Genomic DNA, 20,210 nt, shown 5'->3' with positions numbered 1-20,210 from the left:
ACTGGAGACATTTAAGGATGCAGGGACTGACAGAGACGGGGAAGACGTCTCATCGTGACGTGTAAAGTTTATCTTGCCTGGCTGGGCAGCTCTCTGGGTGCTCAGCACCCCCAAAGCTCTGATCCTAGAATCGCCCCTGATTTAATATGAAGGCAATAGGCAGAATGCTACAGGGCTTTGGAGCGTGATGCCATGCCCCCTCCCGCCATGACAGTAGGCCAAACGAAGCACACGGAAGCGTCAGCTATGGTTCGTACGTACTGTGTTGTTGGTTGCAACGTTAGATCACACGATAGGGACGGCAAGAAGCTGGAAAATGGGCTCTCTTTTCATCGTTTCCCCTCCTGGAGGGAACGGGAGGGATCTCATGTTCCGATATTACTAAACGAAGACGTCAGGCTTGGATTGCAGCGGTCAGACTCGGACCGGCACACAAGGCGAGTGCAAAGAAAGCGAAAAAGAGAACCCATCGGAGGTAACCCCCGCCCCAAAACATACAAAATTGCACTCATTGTACGCTAATCTGCACATAACTCTCAGATGAATCACGCACCTGGATTACTGGTGTACATTTACCTTATGTGTATGCACTAATTTTATTTGACATGCTTTCATTATGCAGCTGCAGAGTATGAAGGTGTGCGCCGTGCAGAAGTAATAGATGAAGATCTGACAGAAGACCAACAACAAAATCAAAACAAAGTGAACATGTGCCCCAGTGTGGTTGTCAAACCAGGGCCAACGAAACTTGCTCTGGTTGAATATTCATAAAACTGCTGTGTTGCATGTTCAGTTCATTGTAAATAATTGTCCATCCATCCATTCACTTCCGCTTATCCTTTTCAGGGTCGCGGGGGCGCTGGAGCCTATCCCAGCTGTCATAGAGCGAGAGGCGGGGTACAGCCTGGACAGGTCGCCAGTCTGTCGCAGGGCCAACACGCAGAGACAGACAGCCACTCACATTCACACCTAGTGGCAATTTGGATTATCCAGTTAACCTATCCCCACAAGCTGCATGTCTTTGGACAGCGGGAGGAAGCCGGAGTACCCGGAGGGAACCCACGCAAACACGGGGAGAACATGCAAACTCCACACAGAAAGACCCCGGCCTGATGATGGAATTGAACTCAGGACCTTCTTGCTGTGCGGCAACAGTGCTAACCACTGTGCCACCGAATAATAAATAATTGTACTTTCTGTAAAGTGGTTTCAATACAACAGAAATGAAAAGTATGTTTATTTTTTTTTTATTCAAGATCTGTTCACATGTACTTAGCAAATACATACACATGAAATGCAAACTATTTACATGGCAACGCACAGCTGGCATCAATCGTGAATCGTTCATCTAGAGCAATTTTGGGGGCAGCTGCTGAGGAGAAGTCAATGTTATGTGCAACCTCTGGCTGTTTCTTGGTCGTATGGTCAACCTACTGCACCGTGTATGCGCTGACTCCACAGACGAGGCACGCGAAAATATCGGGATAGGCCAACGGCAGTAGGCTGTCTGGGTTTCCAGTCCACTGCCTTTTTTCATACGGGTCCACATTACCGATGCACGCTATTTTTTCCAAGTACCGTCTCTTGGCGTCCGGCCGCAATCGGTCGCGATACGGCCCTTTGTCTTTTGCACTGATTTTAAGCATGGTTCTGACACAGTGTGTTTGTTTTGATTTGTGGCCTTCTGTCATGGCGCTGCGATCCCACAATGCACTGCGGCGTGACGTCAACTCCAAAGCCCTACAGGCATAGCGCTAAAGAAAGCAGCCTCATGGGCAGTGTTGCTGCAGGGAGGATGGACTGTCATACCCGTTATGTGTCTGTGAGCGAGGGAGGGAGAAAAAGGAAAAGTACGAGCTGTCACGGAGCAGAAACGGGAGCTGGAAGCATGTAAATATAATAATAACCACTGCAGCTGTAACAGGGTCATAAATCACATCTTGTTATAATTACACAAAATCTAAACCCCCAAACCGTTCCTTTTGTACCTGACTTTCAGGACCTCCTAGCCTGTAGTTATGTTCATTATCAGTTAGAGCCCCTCCTCATTCTTTCCTTCTTCTTCTTTGGTGCAACCCTATAAATACAGTGTACCCCTTTTGCCTTTCCCCTTTTCTACAATTCCCCTGTGGGAGAGGAGCTGGAGTGGGCAAATTATTTACTTGGAGGCCTTTCTTTCTTTTACCTTTTTTATCAGACACAACGCAGAATCACACTGGTTACACAGCCAAACAGAGAGCCTGACGAGCCCAGCTGTGAGTAAGCTGTTAAGACTCGACTGTACGCTGTGTTCGTGTTTCCTATGAAACAATAAGCTCTGTTGCAGCAGCCTTTCAACGCCTCTCTCTGTCTCTCGCTAGCAAAGTGACCCAGACAACAAAGTAAAGCTAGTTTTCAGCTACGAGCCGACACGAACCCGACGTATCAGCCAGAGGTCCCTTTACTACGGTTCGGAGCCGCAGACCTGTTATATATACGCAGCCTTGCCTAATGTCCACCTACTGTTACTCATTTATATTAAGATTTAAAAATCTAATTGGTATTAGTATGGCGAGTAGCCTTCAGTAATAGTAATAAATCACACAGCAATAGGACATTCATATAGTTGTAAACAGCATGATAATATATTAAGTAATCCAAAGTATTCAGAATACGTTACTCTCACTGAGTAATGTAACGGAATACGTTACAAAATACATTTTGGGGCATGTAATCTGTAATCTGTAGTGGAATACATTTTAAAAGTAACCTTCCCAACATTGACAGTCAATCACATACACATTATATATACATATATATAAATTCCCCTCTCACCCCTGTGGTCCTCATCCTGTCCTCGGGTCCTCTACCAGAGTCCTGGGAGCTTGAGAACCCACCAAAACCCACCACTCATTCTGACATAACTTTTTGAATATAGCTAAGTAAATATCCCACCAACTTGTGTGTTGTATGTTTGGGATAACCACTGTCATTGAACACAATAGCAGACCTTTGAAACAGTTTGGTGCGAGTTTACGTCTTCCATGGCAGAAGTCAGACTGAAGAAGAAATGTGGTGTGAGTCTCAGCTACAGTGGGGCAAAAAAGTATTTAGTCAGCCACCGATTGTGCAAGTTCCCCCACCTAAAATGATGACAGAGGTCAGTAATTTGCACCAGAGGTACACTTCAACTGTGAGAGACAGAATGTGAAAAAAAAATCCATGAATCCACATGGTAGGATTTGTAAAGAATTTATTCGTAAATCAGGGTGGAAAATAAGTATTTGGTCAATAACAAAAATACAACTCAATACTTTGTAACATAACCTTTGTTGGCAATAACAGAGGTCAAACGTTTACTATAGGTCTTTACCAGGTTTGCACACACAGTAGCTGGTATTTTGGCCCATTCCTCCATGCAGATCTTCTTGAGAGCAGTGATGTTTTGGGGCTGTCGCCGAGCAACACGGACTTTCAACTCCCGCCACAGATTTTCTATGGGGTTGAGGTCTGGAGACTGGCTAGGCCTCTCCAGGACTTTCAAATGCTTCTTACGGAGCCACTCCTTTGTTGCCCGGGCGGTGTGTTTTGGATCATTGTCATGTTGGAAGACCCAGCCTCGTTTCATCTTCAAAGTTCTCACTGATGGAAGGAGGTTTTGGCTCAAAATCTCACGATACATGGCCCCATTCATTCTGTCCTTAACACGGATCAGTCGTCCTGTCCCCTTGGCAGAAAAACAGCCCCATAGCATGATGTTTCCACCCCCATGCTTCACAGTAGGTATGGTGTTCTTGGGATGCAACTCAGTATTCTTCTTCCTCCAAACACGACGAGTTGAGTTTATACCAAAAAGTTCTACTTTGGTTTCATCTGACCACATGACATTCTCCCAATCCTCTGCTGCATCATCCATGTGCTCTCTGGCAAACTTCAGACGGGCCTGGACATGCACTGGCTTCAGCAGCGGAACACGTCTGGCACTGCGGGATTTGATTCCCTGCCGTTGTAGTGTGTTACTGATGGTGACCTTTGTTACTTTGGTCCCAGCTCTCTGCAGGTCATTCACCAGGTCCCCCCGTGTGGTTCTGGGATCTTTGCTCACCGTTCTCATGATCATTTTGACCCCACGGGATGAGATCTTGCGTGGAGCCCCAGATCGAGGGAGATTATCAGTGGTCTTGTATGTCTTCCATTTTCTGATGATTGCTCCCACAGTTGATTTTTTCACACCAAGCTGCTTGCCTATTGTAGATTCACTCTTCCCAGTCTGGTGCAGGTCTACAATACTTTTCCTGGTGTCCTTCGAAAGCTCTTTGGTCTTGGCCATGGCGGAGTTTGGAGTCTGATTGTTTGAGGCTGTGGACAGGTGTCTTTTATACAGATGATGAGTTCAAACAGGTGCCATTCATACAGGTAACGAGTGGGGGACAGAAAAGCTTCTTACAGAAGACGTTACAGGTCTGTGAGAGCCAGAGATTTTCCTTGTTTGAGGTGACCAAATACTTATTTTCCACCCTAATTTACGAATAAATTCTTTACAAATCCTACCATGTGGATTCATGGATTTTTTTTTCACATTCTGTCTCTCACAGTTGAAGTGTACCTCTGGTGCAAATTACTGACCTCTGTCATCATTTTAAGTGGGGGAACTTGCACAATCGGTGGCTGACTAAATACTTTTTTGCCCCACTGTATATTTTGTTTCATCAGTGTTTAATATCTATGTGATTAATGAAACGTGACTTAAATGTCATGGCACTTTCGAAAGTCGTGTCCCAGAAGGTTGTAATTGTGAGTTTCGCTGACTGCATACTGTGATGTCTGCTGTGTTTTGTTTTGTGTTGGATTCAGCCTGCCTTCCACCAGCTGTCGTCCCACATTCACACTAATTTCAGGAATGCACACATACACCTTTGAATACTGACATCTAACATATGGTGGAGTGTAGTGTCTTTAATAAGTTAAGCTGTATATCAGCTAATGCGTATGGTGTTACTGTGTCACAAAAGCAAAGCGCAGGGAACAGCTTTTAGATGGAGCTTTGAGGTTTGAATGTGGTGTCTCTGTTCCTTCCAGCACTGGCAAAACCAAAGTGTTTGAGAAGCCCTAATGTGTTTACCTTTGTGTCTTATCCCTTTAGCTAATGGAGCCTCTGATCCCAAAGGAGGGGTGTCAGGGGCGGGGTAGTGAACATGCTTTCATTGATGAGGTAAATGACATAATGAATTAGCATTTTCAAATAATCTGCTACAGACTATTCTTGCATAACTCCTCGGATCTAAAATCCAAGGAGTCTTCTATCTGCCTTCAGCTGATCCAAAATGCTGCAGCAAGAGTCCTGACAGGGACTAGAAAGAGAGAGCAGATTTCTCCTGTTTTGGCTTCCTGTTAAATCCAGAATTCAAAATCCTGCTCCTCACATACAAGGTCTTAAATAATCAGGCCCCATCTTATCTCAATGACCTTGTAGTACCATATCACCCTATTAGAGCACTTCGCTCTCGCTCTGCAGGCCTACTTGTTGTTCCTAGAGTATTTAAAAGTAGAATGGGAGGCAGAGCCTTCAGTTTTCAGGCCCCTCTTCTGTGGAACCAGCTTCCAGTTTGGATTCAGGAGACAGACACTATCTCTACTTTCAAGATTAGGCTTCAAACTTTCCTTTTTGCTAAAGCATATAGTTAGGGCTGGACCAGGTGACCCTGAATCCTCCCTTAGTTATGCTGAAGCAGGCCTAGTCTTCTGGGAGCTTCCCATGTGTGTTTCTTTTTCACCAAACTTTTTAATGTTTTTATATACCACTCTGCATTTAATCATTAGTTATTATTAATCTCTGCCTCTCTTCAGCAGTGTGGCTTTTTTCCTGTCCCGCTCTCCTCACTGTCAACCAGTGATGGCTGTCCCTCCCTGGGCCTGGTTGTGCAGGAGGTATCTTCCTGTTGAAATCGAGTTTTTCCTTCTCACTGTCACTACTGTAACTGTTGAGTAATTTCTGCAAAGCCCATTGAGGTGACTGAGTTGTGATTTGGTACTGATTAAAATGAACAGAATAATTTATTCTGCCACAAAGCAAATAAATTAATGAGTTTTAATGTGTTGAATTGGCCTCTAAATTCTCTGGATCTCAATCCTGTTTAGCATCTGTAGGATGTGCTGGACAAAGAAGTGCAAAATGGTTGTACTGCATCCAGTGTGCAAACTTAGGACTGTTCCTTTATTTGTCAAAGCAACAGTACAAACTCTTCAGATGAAGTGGAATTTATGACTTAACAGAAGTAAAAAGGTAAATGGCCTGTATTTGTATAGCGCTTTACTAGCCCCTAAGGACCCCAAAGCGCTTTACATATCCAGTCATCCACCCATTCACACACACATTCACACACTGGTGATGGCAGCTACATTGTAGCCACAGCCACCCTGGGGCGCACTGACAGAGGCGAGGCTGCCGGACACTGGCGCCACCGGGCCCTCTGACCACCACCAGTAGGCAACGGGTGAAGTGTCTTGCCCAAGGACACAACGACCGAGACTGTCCGAGCCGGGGCTCGAACCGGCAACCTTCCGATTACAGGACGAACTCCCAACTCTTGAGCCACGATCGCCCCGCTTGCTGTTCACTCCTCATTTTCCGTCTGCCTGCTGTGAGCTCTGTTGTCAGATAAAGGGAGTGTACAAAGTATGTGATACAAACAGTACGTGTGCCAGTCTTGCCTTGTGTTGTCGGTTTGTTAGCCAGCCATTGTTTAGGTTTGTAGTTGGTTAGCTGCCTGAGCAGGGTCATTAGCTGAAATAACTCTGCAGAGTCTGTAGTTTCTTTCAGTTCAGATGTTTCTCTCACCGCTTTGCTAAACCTGTATTTCCATGTATTGAAACTGTCTGTGTCTCCACTCCTTTCCAACCTCAGGTGTGAACCAGGGTTTGCGATTATTATACCTAACCCCGGTGCTTGATGGTAAGCACCTGTCGTCACAGAAGCTGATGTAGGACATCACAGCATCTGTATAATTCGTCAAAATGTTGGTACCAGTCCTGAAAACACCCCAGTAAGTTTAGTCCAGACAAACCTGCAGATTCTCTACAGCATTAGTCAATTAGTTCAGTGCAGGTTTAGTTTGTTTCTGCATGTCTGCAGGAATCAAGCCATAAAACCAGGTTAATATAATGCCAGATGGACACAACCCATGACATTTTAAACCACGCCGTTATTTATTTATTCAGCAACAGCCAAGCCAAAATGCAGAAGTGTGTGAAAAACTAAGTGCACCTAATGTCTCAATCCGGTCTTTAAGTCTGACGTCATTAGCTGTCAGAAGTGAGAGAGTAACGTACACTAACATCATCCATCTGTTCTTTTTAGGTTAAAATAGAATCTGTTGGCACTCATAAAGGAACTGTCTGATGCAACTTTAAACATAACTTACTTCATTCAGTCTGGCCTTGTCTAGTCTTACAGTAATCATCTGTTACCAAAGTTCACAAAGCCTTTACAGTTTGTCTTTTAGATAACCGGAGAGGTTGCAGAGCATAACTTTGAAGTGCTAATTCATGCTATACATGTTATATCGGTGAATCGTAAACTCTATTTATTGCAGCCTCACTATGCTGCAGATTGAACACAGCCCATGTTTTCATATTAACTTTACTTAATCTGTAACTTTACAGTAGTGTAAGAAAGCCTGCAAAGGCTCACCTGTCACTACACCAGGCGAAGAAAGCTCAGGGGTTGAAAGGCAATTTCAAGGGTGAGTCTTTCTCATTTAAGTGATGACTTCTTTATGGAGTTTGTTCTTAATAACAGATAAACTGTTCTTTTTAAGAAACCTGTGAAAAGAGTCATTTAACCCTGAAAATATCAATTCTTTTGAACTGGTCAGCTACTAGATTACTATGTTCAGCTGATTAGAGTAGATCGTGTCATACTAGGTTAAGCTACCAAATCACAGTCTTTACTATTTGGTAGAAAAAATGATAGGGCATTTTTTTTTTTCAAAGAAAGTGATGGAGGAGGAAAAGCCATGGGCACTAATTTCAAAGGTTGGGGGTCCACATGGCTACTGTACCTTGAAGAGCTAGCTGACATAGTGAAACAACACTTCCAGATCGTCTGCTACAAAGACTTTCTGCAGAACCCTGTGCTCCATAATCCAAAATACAGGCTCTGCTAAATTGGAAGTACTGCCCTGCAGCCAAGCCTTGGTTGCTCAGGTTGCTTCCCTGCCTTAAAGTTGTAGCCAGTGGAGGAGTGGGAATCGATCATCTGGATGTGCTATTCATCAACAGTCTTGGTGCCAAAGTGGCCAACACACCTGGTGTGGTCAGTGCACTGCAGATTTAGCCATGGGGCTACTTCTGGCTTCAGCTCGCAACATTCATGAGGGTGAGATTACAGGTTAACCAAAGTGGCCCAATGTTCAAGCAATTCTATAACCAAGACCTAATGCCTAATCACTCTTAACTCTTCAACAGATAAGCAGAATAATACTTCCTTCTTTTAGACGTAGGAGTAAATTGCATCATTTACCATGTTAACATGATCTAAAATGTATCATCTGTGAATCCAGCCAAAAGATTTTTTTCATCATAGGTCACCAGATAGCTACAGACCCAAAGACTGTCCATATACCTCAAAATCTGATGGGAGTTGAAGTCACACGGGCGACCCTTGGAATCACTGGAATGGGAGAGGTTGGTTACAAGATTGCTCAAAGAGGCAAAGGATTTGAAATGAAGGTTATGTATCACAAGAGGACCAGAAGGTAAATAAAAGAACACAAGTATACAGCGGAACCCCGACTTACGAAATTAATTCGTTCCTAAGGGTCTTTCGTAAGTCGAAGCACCCATCGCGCCTTTTGAGTGAACGATAGGCTATAGGCTAACTGCTAACTGCAACAACAATACGTTGTTCAAGTGGAACAGCGAAGCGCAAGTACGAAAGCCAAGGGGGTTGTCACATGATTCGGAAGGCATTGTGGGCATTGTAGGCATTCTGGGCTCAGCCAATCAGAGCCAGCGAATTTCATTATGCGGGCATTTTGCCGTAACACGGGAAAAAATATTGCCGTTAAGTGCCTTCGTAACTTGAATTTTTCGTTAAATGCGGTATTCGTAAGTCAGGGTTCCACTGTATATATATATATGTTTTGTAGTGATGATTTCATTAGTGTGCTAAAAGCCCTCAAGGATGATTAGTCAGTACTGCTGTAGTGGTTGGGCTTTTCTACCCTTCCACATTTTGCTCTTGTTTCTGTATATATAGAACACCAGAGGCAGGTCGAAGCAGCATCAAGACTTCAGAACAAAACAGACACAATACCAATGACAATAAATATGATTTAGTCAGACACTATATGACAGGAGTAGTTGGCATGGAGGTGGGCTTGCTTAAAACAGCTTAAATTAGTCACCCTCAGTTTCTATACCGTCTCCCTCAAATACTCTTCATGCTGTTCAGGAGCACCGAAGACGAGCAAGCAGTTGGAGCAAGTTATTGTGAGAACTTGGATGACCTGCTCAGGTGCTCAGACTTTGTCATGATAGCTGTAAATCTGACCTCAGAGACATCAGGCTCATTGGCCACAGGGAGTTGTCCCTCATGAAGCCTACAGTGACACTGATCAACATCAGCAGAGGTGGGAATAATGTGTTTCCTGTACTATAGTGTTTAGTGATCACTGGTTCAGTGTAATAACAATTCTTTATAAACCTCAGGTCTGGTTGTGAACCAGGACGCCTTACTTGCAGCTCTCAATTCGTGCAGCGGCCTTAGATGTGACTCATCCTGAACCTTTACCAAGGTGCTATGTCTGTGCGTACAAAGTAACACAACAGAATCACGCGTTCAAGCAGACTCATGCAGTGCTATTGTCATGGTCTGGGTGGGCACCTGCAGGTCTCCGACAGCGGCCCCTCCTCCTTTGGGCGGAGTTCGGTTGCTCCTCCCTGGCTGACCACCTGTGAGCAATCATGCCAGCAGTATATCAGACCTGCGCTCTCAACCATTCATCGCCTGAGTATCTGCTATCCCCATGTCAGTCGAGTGGAGCATCATAACTCTGTCAGACGCTGTGTGATGTCTTACTTGTTTTTCTTGTCCTCAGAGGTAGCACCTGGAGTGGAGATCTTGTCTCCCTCACTCCCGCCTTCCTGGACCTGGGCCGCCTGCTGCTAACACGACGTGGCCTGCCGGCCCACCACTCACTTGCCTGCCTCCCCACGCCTCGACCGCTTCCGGGCTTCCGCCCCACCTGTCTCCTCCACCTGAAACCAAGTAAGGCAACTCAATTCAACTGTGGAGGATCGTTGATTGTCTGCTGGATCCCACTGACCGTGATCTCCTCTTATTCCAGTGCCCCGGCCCCTGCCTAATCCTGTTTCTACCTCCCCGCTGCCTCTGCTGTTCAGCCGTCTCCTAGAGGTGTCTAGGTCACCCTCATTATCGTAGATAATCCTACGCGCCACGAGTGTGGTGGCGCCGCTTTGCTTTTGCTTTTGTTTGCCTGTGGGCGGAAATAAATCATTTGTTCCCTACCGTCTCGCTTCCGGGTTGGTTTCTGCACCTGTGTCCATCTTTGTTCCCTCGTGCCGCTGGGCCGTGACAGCTATCTCTGATTTTTCTTGTGTAGGGATCATCCATTGCTTGAGCTTCCTAATATACTCATCACTCCCCACATTGGCATCTCAACCATTACCACAGCACGTGTGATGGTGAAGAAGATGGTCGAAAACGCCCCAGCTGGAGTGAAAGGGTTACCTGTTCCAAATGAAGTTCATCTACACCGTCAAACTGTTAAATCTGACTTTATTTTTAGAATTAAGATCTCTAAAAAAGTAAGATTTGAACACAGTAAGTTGCAGGATAGTTTCAATGTAGGATCGTATCACATGATGTTTGATAGATACAGGTTGAAAAATGTCTTTGAAGCAAAGTTAATTATTTTATTAACTTTATATACAGTGAGGTCCCACCGGTGCTACCAGTGTTTTCATGCCTGTGGTGTAAAGGTCAGCCATTAATCAGTGCTTGAACAAAATGTGGTATGTATTAATGAAAAAGTCTTTGAAGTAGAAAAGGAAATGCAACACTTTTGGACACACAAATGAAAACTTTAAGAGCCTTTTGGTTTGATAATTAATCTAGAAGAACAAACAAGCTAAATAATCTTCTAATAAGCTTCCAGTGAACACTTAAATAGAAACACAATGTCACGGTCCAGTGTTTTTGTTTCTGTGTTACTATTGAACTTTGATTTTGTTATTGTTTATCTTTTCTAGTCTTTTGGTTTCTGTGCTCCATGATTGCTGTCTCACCTAGTCACGTCCGCATCTGTTATGTTTCCTGTCTTACTTTGAAAGTCTGTGTCCTATGTCATTGTATTGACTTTTTCTTCCCCTTGGTCTTGTCATGTCGGATTACTCCCAGCTGTGTTCCCCTTCTGTGTCTCATTCCCTCGCTATCCCATGTGTATCTAAGCCCTGCGTTTCCGTCTGTTAGTTGCTGGTTCGTCTGCGTGTCTACCCGTATTTCTGCTGTGTGTTTCTCCATGTTCCAGGTTTCCCGTTCCAGGTTTCTCATTGCAGGTTTTTGTTCCTTTCATTATTATTTTGTAGCTGTTCCCAGTTTAGGTTTTTGTTAGCGTAGTTCCCTGCAATGCTCTGCTTTGGTTTATATTTTGCCTTTCATTGTTAATAAACTTTCTCACAGCTACGCTGTCGTCCGTGCTTGCATTTGAGTCCAAATCCTCGTCCTCCAGACGGTCTGCCGCACACACAAAGAAGATTCTCTCTTATCTGAATGAAGCCCTGCTGCATCCAGGTACCCCCGTCCTCAGTAAACGACATTTCTATCCTACAGAATATGTTTTAGTGTTGCCTGGATTGTATTCCTCAACATGAGTCCCAAATTCCCAAATTAATTTGTCAACTGGAAAACAACTTGGTGTGCTGTTTACTGTCATGGAAATACTGTTGTAATAATCAGTGCTAATATTAAACAGAGTTAATATTTCAAATAAGGAGGCCTTCAGCCAAAATCAGAAGTCCTGTTTCATTTTTTTTCTGCTTTTGGCTCTTCCCTAAAATCATCCCTCAGGCATAGTTCCTAGCTTTGAGCACTGAGCAGAAAAACTCTAAGTTTAATAATAACATCATTTCCAGGTTCTCCTTCCTCAGGACATGGAGAAAGTTTAGCCGCTGCTGGGCCTTCTTTACCAGGGTGATGGTGTTGTGGGTCCAAGTAAGATCAGTGGAGATGTGGATGCTTAGAAACCTGAAGGTAGAGACAGATTCCACCCGTTCTCCATTTATAATCAGAGGGGAGTGGAACTGTCTGTGTCTCCTGAAGTCCATTACGAGTTCTTTTGTTTTTGGACGACCAGCTTCAAGTTCTCTACCTCCGCCCTGTACGCTGTCTCATCTCCATCAATGAGCTCAGCCATGGTGGTATCATTGGCATATTTCAAGTCAGGTTAAGTGGCTTTATTGTCATTTCAGCCATGTGCAGTGGTACAGTACACAGGGAAATAAGACATCGTTCCTCCAAGACCATGGTGCTTCATATAACATATAACAGACAATCAACGCAGTACTACATAAAGTGCAAGTATGCAAACATTGCAAAAAAACCCAAATCAAAAGCAGTGCAACACCAGCCAGCACAGAACGATACAGACACAACAGTGTATAATATAAAAGTGCAACAATGAGAGCGTGTCGTGCAAAAAGACTGAGCATTGTGCAAATTTTAAGGTGAAGTATGAAGGTGTGTGTGTGTTCGTCCAGTCACTGAGTGTTCAGGAGTCTGACGGCCTAGGGGAAGAAGCTGTTCCACAGTCTGGCAGTAAGGGCCTCGGTACCTCTTGCCAAAAGGCAGCAGAGTGATATGAGGGGTGTGTGGGGTCCTCCACAATGCTAGTGGGTTTGCTGTTGCAGGTGTCCGTGATGGAGGGAAGAGAGGCTCCAGTGATCTTCTCAGCTGCTCTCGCTATCCATTGTAGGGTATTATGATCCAATACAATGCAGTTACCATACCACACAGTGATGCAGCTGCTCAGGACGCTCTCGATAGTCCCCCTGTAGAAGGTGGTGAGAATGGATGGTGGGAGATGGGCTTTTCTCAGCTTTCGCAGGAAGTAGAGACACTGTTGGGCCTTCTTAGTTATGGAGCTGGTGTTGAGGGACCAGGAGAGGTTCTCCACCAGGTGAAATGAAGGAATTTGGTGCAGATCGAAGGAGGAGGAAAGACAGTCTTGTGCTTAGACACAAGACACTGCTCGAAGCACTTCATGACTACAGATGTGGGGGCTACAGGTATGTAGTCAGTGAGGCTGTCTATACCAGCCTCACTGGGGATAGAAATGATAGTGGAGGCCTTCGGACAGGTGGGAACCGCTGTGGGATGAGTCAGGGAAAGGTTGAACAGCCTGGCAGGGATTCCTTCCAGTTGGTCTGAGCTCTTCTGCAAGTTTGAGGCTGCTGTTGGGGCTTGGGGGGCTCTGTCCTTTGTAGTTAGTGAGTTTGGATACCACACCTGGTGTGGGATGATGTCAGTGAGGAGGACCTCTATCCCTCTCCTGTACGTCTCCTTGGCTGAGTTACAAGTCCACATTTACTACACAGTACTTGTGTAGAAAAGGACAGACTTGAAGGTCTCTGGGTCCTGCTCTTCAAACATGGACCAGTCTGTCAGATCAAAACAGTCCTCTACTTGGAGGAGAACATCATCTGGCCATGCTTTAATGACCCAGGGGCTTGGAGGGGTCTGTTTCCTGGGGGCGATGTAGGCAGGGAGGAGGAGCAGAGGCCGGTGATAATTCTGTCCCAGGTGGGGGAGTGGTGATGCTCTGTAGACATGCTTGATGTTACTGTACATATGGTCCAGTGTCCTGTCCCCAATGGTAGGACACTTAACACGTTGGTGGAATTTGGGGAGTACAGATTTCAAACATGCCTTATTAGTCCCAACAAACGATATGAACACCCTTGATGTCCTCTCTGCTGTTTGATGATGATAAGTTGGAGGGGATTGAGTGCTGAGCTAAAGTTTGCATTGCGGGGATGTAAACAATGGTAATCATGGTTAATGTCTATAATTCTGCTGTTATGGCACCAGTGTTGAAGCACATCAGCGCAGATCCCAGCACGCCTTCCCCCACCAGAGTCTTTGTGGCGGTCCTAGTGGTGTAATGTCTGGCCCGGTAACTCCACTAAGACACTGCGGATGTTTGGATGGAGCTAAGATTGAGTTACAATCAGTAGACAACACTTACGGAAAAAGCGGTATTAGTAAAATCTCTGATTGTACCTCCTTAGTGTTGTTTGCGAGGGATCTGGCTTTGGTGAGTAAGATGGATGGAAACGGGAGTTTGTGTTGTTGTTTTGATAGCTGGATGTGCCAACTCTGCATCCCCACTTTGATTTCTCTCCCTGCTCCATCTGCGTCACTTGCTGTTTCTGACAATAACCCATGGAGCTCCCGTGTTGTTCTGCAATCTCAGTTGGGATACTGTCGGTTCAATCTGAATTAAAGTCTGGGTTCTGGATAAGGCCAATATCCTTTAGTTCCTGATGACTGAAACTGATCAGTGCATTGCAGAAACACTCATCCAGTGATGGGAATAACAGCGCTACAAACGGCGTTACTTTTTTCAGTAACGAGTAATCTAACGAATTACTATTTCTATTGTTACAACGCCGTTACAGTTACTAACAAGAAAATGCGGTGCGTTACTATTTTTCAACAGACGGTTGAAGCTGTGTTCAGCTTACGGCATCTTATATCAGCTGCAGGAAGTAGCTGTAAGTAATCTGGACGCTACAGCTTTAAGCAGCTGCGCGCTCCCGCGGACGGCGATCACGAGCACTGTCTGGCACAACACCTGGAGAAAAAAATAAACAAACAAAACAAAAAACAGCCCATTCGTGTTGGTGGAAAAATGCACCAATCAAAAAATGATATGGCAACATGACATTTGGTTGTTTAGGAAGAGGGGGAAGTTTCAGGAGTGACGGCGAGAGAGAGAGAGCAGAAAAAGAGAGAGAGAGAGAGTTTTGAGATGTGACGTTTAGCGTGTTTGGAGTGTGTAGTTAATGTGTTGTCTTGTGTAGTTAGTGTGTAGTGTTGTGGATAGCTTTGTGTTGTGTGTCAGAACAATGAGGCCACTGCTGTCTCCACACTGTAAAATCTAATTTGTTCCCAGAACTCAAAAAAATTGTATCAAGTTTACTTAAGATGACCAAGTTAGGGCAACTTGCTCATTTTGAGTACACTGTACGGCCTTGTTAGTTCCCAGAACTCAAAAAAAATTAAAGAAACTCGTTGCCTCAAAAAAACTAAGTAAAGCTTACTTAAGATGACTGTTAGGACAACTTATACATTGCAAGTCTGCAGTATTAAGAATAACTTGATATTTCTGACTGTACAATACTAATTGTTTACTTACTGACAAACATTTCAAGTTCAACTAAATGAAAAAACAATGTGTGGTAACCTGAATATGATTAAAAATAAGTGCAGTCTCTGATTTAAACAACACATTTGTTTTTCATTCCAACTCAGGAGCTGGAATGTTGTAATGTTTTCAGGATGCTTGTTTCCAGTCCAGGCATTACTGCCTGAATTACTGTCATGGATCGAGGTGATACAAATGTAGGTGCAGAAGAAAGTCTTTAACTTCCCTGAAGTACAGTGGCAGTGGATGTGGGTTGGAGATGCAATGAGCTTGAACCTGCAGGCGACCATCTTCACTGACACACCTTCTGTGACGGAGGACTCATGAACTTAATTGCTTCCTTAAAACATTTTTTTTCTGCATTTGGTATAAAACAGACTCCAATTTACACAATCTCAGGCTCCCTCCCCACCGGAGAGGTGACATTCAATGTCCCACTGTCAGTCTGGATAGCCGTGACCCCCACCCAACACACAATAATGTCATGAAAGCATCATTTTAAAAAGGGCTATGCAAACATGGCCAATAACTTTCAACAAATCTAGCTGTTAGAAAACTTGCAGACTTCACTATATACAGTGTAGACCCTCTAAACTAAGTTTGGGGGATGTGATCTTTCAAGAAATGCAGACAAACTGTTGTTGTTGGTTTACTTACACAGCATGTCTTATAGAATTAACCGGAGTCACCAGCAACAGCACAGTGCAGTCATATCTCAAGTCTAATAACAGAAGACAGGAAAAGATCAGTGAAGAAACAACTTCCCCAAACCAAAGCACAAATAAAACAATAAGTAAAACAGGCTGATCTAAAGTATGATTAAAGTTCAGCCTCATTAATATAAATGTCACTGACAGTTGCTAATATATTGGAAAATCAAAATACTGACTGATGTCTTTCTGTCCAACAGCAGGAGTGCTGGTGATGAGATGAGAGATGATGAGATGGCCTTTATGTGTCAGTTGCAGGTCTTTTGCCCACAACCGAGATGACAGACCTCCGACCGTACATACAATACAAACATCACATTGGGGAGACAGGTCAGGCTAGGTAGCGAGGAAAAAAAAACATTGAAATGTGCAACACAAAAGGATAATACAGGAATGCACAGGTATCAACACACCATAACACAATAAACACAGACAGCAACATGGGAAAGAGTTCCAGTGTGTACATCTGATCTGGGACCGCTGCAATCTTTCGACTGCGCCTCCAGCTGACCCGATGTCCACATCATGGGGGAGGTAAGCGTTGGAGGTGGCGTTGGATCCGGGGTAGGGAGGGTGATGGGTCGGTGAGTGCTTATGAGTATCAGTATATGTATGTGTGTGCGTGTCCATAGTTCAGCTGAGACAGTGTCCTTTGCCCTGCCAGGCTAAGTAAACAGTCTTCCAGCCAACCCAGGTGGCCTTGCAGGGAATGGGAAGGAACAGACTAAACACAGTCGTTATCAGGGTGTTTTGTTCAGCTACAGCCTTGAGACCGCAGCTGGCGCCAAAGGGGTCTCCGCATGAAGTGATGGTGGTTTTTACTTTAGTGCGAACAGCTCATATGAATGTCAAAGCAGTTCTACAGTCCAACACTGGTCTCTCAATCTCCCGTTGGAGAGCCGTGAGCTTCGTCGTTCTGTGATGTTGTCATTTCTTGTGCTCAAGGAGCCGATTCTGAGAACTCACGGCAGTGTGCCTCCCCGAGATGTCATCCAATTTGCACCCAGAGATGTTATTGCGAGCAAGCCCTTCTGAGATGTATCCAGTCTGCAGTCAGAGATCTTATTCTGAGTATTCACAGCAGCCGTAGCCTCTCCAAGATCTTATCCGTGCTGACTCAATGAGCCCATTTTGAGAAACTCACGCCTCTCCCATCGTTCCAATCCCAGCGGGCAGCCTTGTGGGGCCTCAAAGACAGTAAGAAGCAAGCAGAGGGAGAAAAAGCATAACATTTTTCAGAAACTGATTTGATCCTTAATGGCTGTGCAATCATTGTAACATAGAGATTGCTTATGTTGTTAAATAAAGGCTAGATTTGGCATTAATAGATGCCACAGATGTTCAAAAGCTGTCACAAAGCATAAAAGAAAATGGACGTGTCTGAAAACTTCGTCGCATTTTTGCAAATATGTGATGTCTTGATAAATCGAACAGATATTTGAATTTTACACAGCTACATTCTCGCCTGAAAATATCTTAAAAGTTTATTTTGTGACCCAGAAAAAGTAATACGTCTTTTAGCCGCGCTCCTCCGCCATTGCCGTGCTTACAAGTATGCACAGGCTCCGACAAATGCAATCCTCCTTTTCCCCAGATTACCCTTTCTGGGTCACAAAATAACCTTTTAAGATATTTTCAGGCAAGAATGTAGCTGTGTAATGCTCAAATATCTACTTAATTTATAATAATATCACATATTTTCAAAAGTGCTTCAGAGTGGAGAGCTCTGTTATCCACCAGCGCAATAGCAATAGCTGACCAGGAGGTCAAGGCTTGATAGAGTCCGCGAGCACAGCTAACTCCTGGCTTACTGTTTTCAACCCCCCCTGCAGTCTTTTGCTACTCAGGTTAAACATGATATATATCATTAGTTAGTTAGTTAGTTATTTAGTTAGTTAGTTAGTTAGTTAGTTATGGCTATGGATTGAAAATACCCCCCACACCCCACCCACCCCTAACGGCTGCACCTCCCGAAGAATTTTGTCTGGGCTCTTATCTCACTTTTTTATTTCAAACAATCAACAGAAAATTTCACAGACATAGTTTTATAAGGTTTTTAAGGCTGTGGTGTTAATTTTTAAGAAACATGATCCCAGCGGCAGCAGCAACGCTAGGCTAACACTAACTAGCTAGCAAGATTATAAACCTGGTGCTAAACTAAGAGAAGCCACAAAATCAGTTTGAATAAGAGTAAACATTTACTCACCAAGTCAGTTTATCAGGTAAAGATCCACGGCAATGACAATAATAATATGTTGAGCTGACGCTTCTCCAGGTTTGCTCAACATATTCCATAACAAATGCGCCCTGAACATGCGGACTGATCCGCAGGGAGGAGGACGGTAGTGACGTGGCATTTTCAAAACACATCTTTCATCCTTCCGCACTGAAAAACAAAACTTCCAGCTTACTTAGTTTTTCTAAGTTAAGACAACTCAAATAAATTGAGTTTATCAGCGTTTTTGCATAAAAAGTACTGGTAACTTATTTAAATCGAGTTCTAATAACAAATTGATAAAAACTGAGTTCAGCCTATTTAATATTTTTAATTGAACACAATATTACATTTTACAGTGCAGGTAGAAACAGGAGTGATACACCTGCTGCTGTCAGACCTGCAGGTATCAGGCTGTGATGTTCTCCTTTATAGTGGACAGAAAAATTTGGAGTGGCAGAAATAATTTGTGTGGCATCTTATTGAATGCAGAACAGCTGATTGTTCTGTAAATAGTTTGAAATGGTTATTAAAATTTTTTTGTTTTTTATGTTTGTTGTCTGATTTTAGATCAATTGTGTTAATACTGTAGTCAAAATGAAAACGCGACTTTAGATTCAGACACGTGAGGTTGTGCTGAAAAGGATGAGACCAAACAAGGCAAAGTAAATCGTTTTTAAAGGTGAAATGTGGAGGAAACATCAAAAGTGGTTAAAAAATGGCCAATTATACCCTGGACCCCGGAGGGTTAAACATTTTTTTAAAGTAGCGCAATAGTTACTTTTCAAGTAATTAATTACTTTTAGTAACTGAGTTACAAGAGGGTTTTTTTGAAAAAGTAACTAGTTACTGTAATGAATTACTTTTTCAAAGTAACTTGCCCAACACTGGACTCAGCTAAAAGGCATAAAAAGCACAAAAACACAAAAAGGTGAGGCGCCTAGAACTTCTAGAGAGTCTGGACAGGTTCCTCAACACCTCCTTTGTAAAGCAATGACTGTCTCAAGCCTGCTGCAACAGTCAAGCTGCCTCATTAAGGAGTCCTGGGCATCCTGCCAGAGTTGGGACTGAGACAACTCTAGATGGTGCCACACTACCCAGAAGTAAGCCAAGGCACTGCCAGTAGCAAAAGCCTGCTCCTCCTGCATGAGAGCAGAAAGGTGAGTGTAACAGGCCAGAACCTTGCCCACACAACTGGAGCCCCCAGATTTGATTGCACCTGGTGAGACAGGTGATGCATATAAAGGGATATAATGTTTCCAATATTAGCAAGACACACCTGGTTAGCCATTGCCCTGTGTAGCCTAGTTAGCAAGGCAACCATGACCCTACAGTTGCTGCTAGAGCATGCGGCCATGCCGAAAGGGGAGCTAGAGGGTTAGACTAACAGAGCAAGAGCCTGATCTGCCAGGCGGAGAGGGGCACAGGCAATTTTTTCCTTTGACATGAATATTAGAAAACCTCCTACAGGTAACGGACCACTTGCAGAAGAGCCAAACTGCTAGCTTATCAGGTCCTTAAAGTCGGGTAGCAGGGGCACCTACATCTGGGAAGGTTGCAACTGCTCAAACCTAGATGCGGGCATCACAGAATCATCAACGAGGGAAATATCAAGAGAGGAGGATGCCTTGATAATCATATCAGAGAAGTGACTGGCCCAACTCTTCTCCTAGGAAACTAGCTGGCTGCTAACCGCAGGACAGGTTGTACTCCTCAAAGATGACGTTCTCTTCATCAACATCTCCTTCCTGATAGCTTTCCACATCTGGCTCCCAACCAGGAGCTGGGGTCAGAGAGGGGCCACTAAAAGACTGAGCTTCAGCAGGTCTTGCAGAAGGGGGAGGCAGAGATACCTGC

The 20,210-nt window shown here is 44.2% G+C and overlaps 1 pseudogene across 1 annotated transcript; it reads left to right on the top strand.

The window, feature by feature from the left end:
• The first annotated feature begins 7,977 nt into the window (after positions 1 to 7,977).
• LOC308410482 (putative 2-ketogluconate reductase) lies at positions 7,978 to 11,277 on the top strand (annotated as a pseudogene). Its single transcript has 6 exons — positions 7,978 to 8,356; positions 8,564 to 8,735; positions 9,434 to 9,611; positions 9,691 to 9,776; positions 10,605 to 10,746; positions 11,254 to 11,277. The product of its transcript is annotated as a putative 2-ketogluconate reductase (transcript).
• Positions 11,278 to 20,210: the final 8,933 nt, after the last annotated feature.

The sequence above is a fragment of the Rhamphochromis sp. 'chilingali' genome (genome assembly GCF_963969265.1).
Source record: "Rhamphochromis sp. 'chilingali' genome assembly, chromosome: 14".
Taxonomy (NCBI): domain Eukaryota; kingdom Metazoa; phylum Chordata; class Actinopteri; order Cichliformes; family Cichlidae; genus Rhamphochromis; species Rhamphochromis sp. 'chilingali'.
Note: the sequence above shows the minus strand (reverse complement) of the source record. Positions and strands in the feature narration are given on the sequence as shown.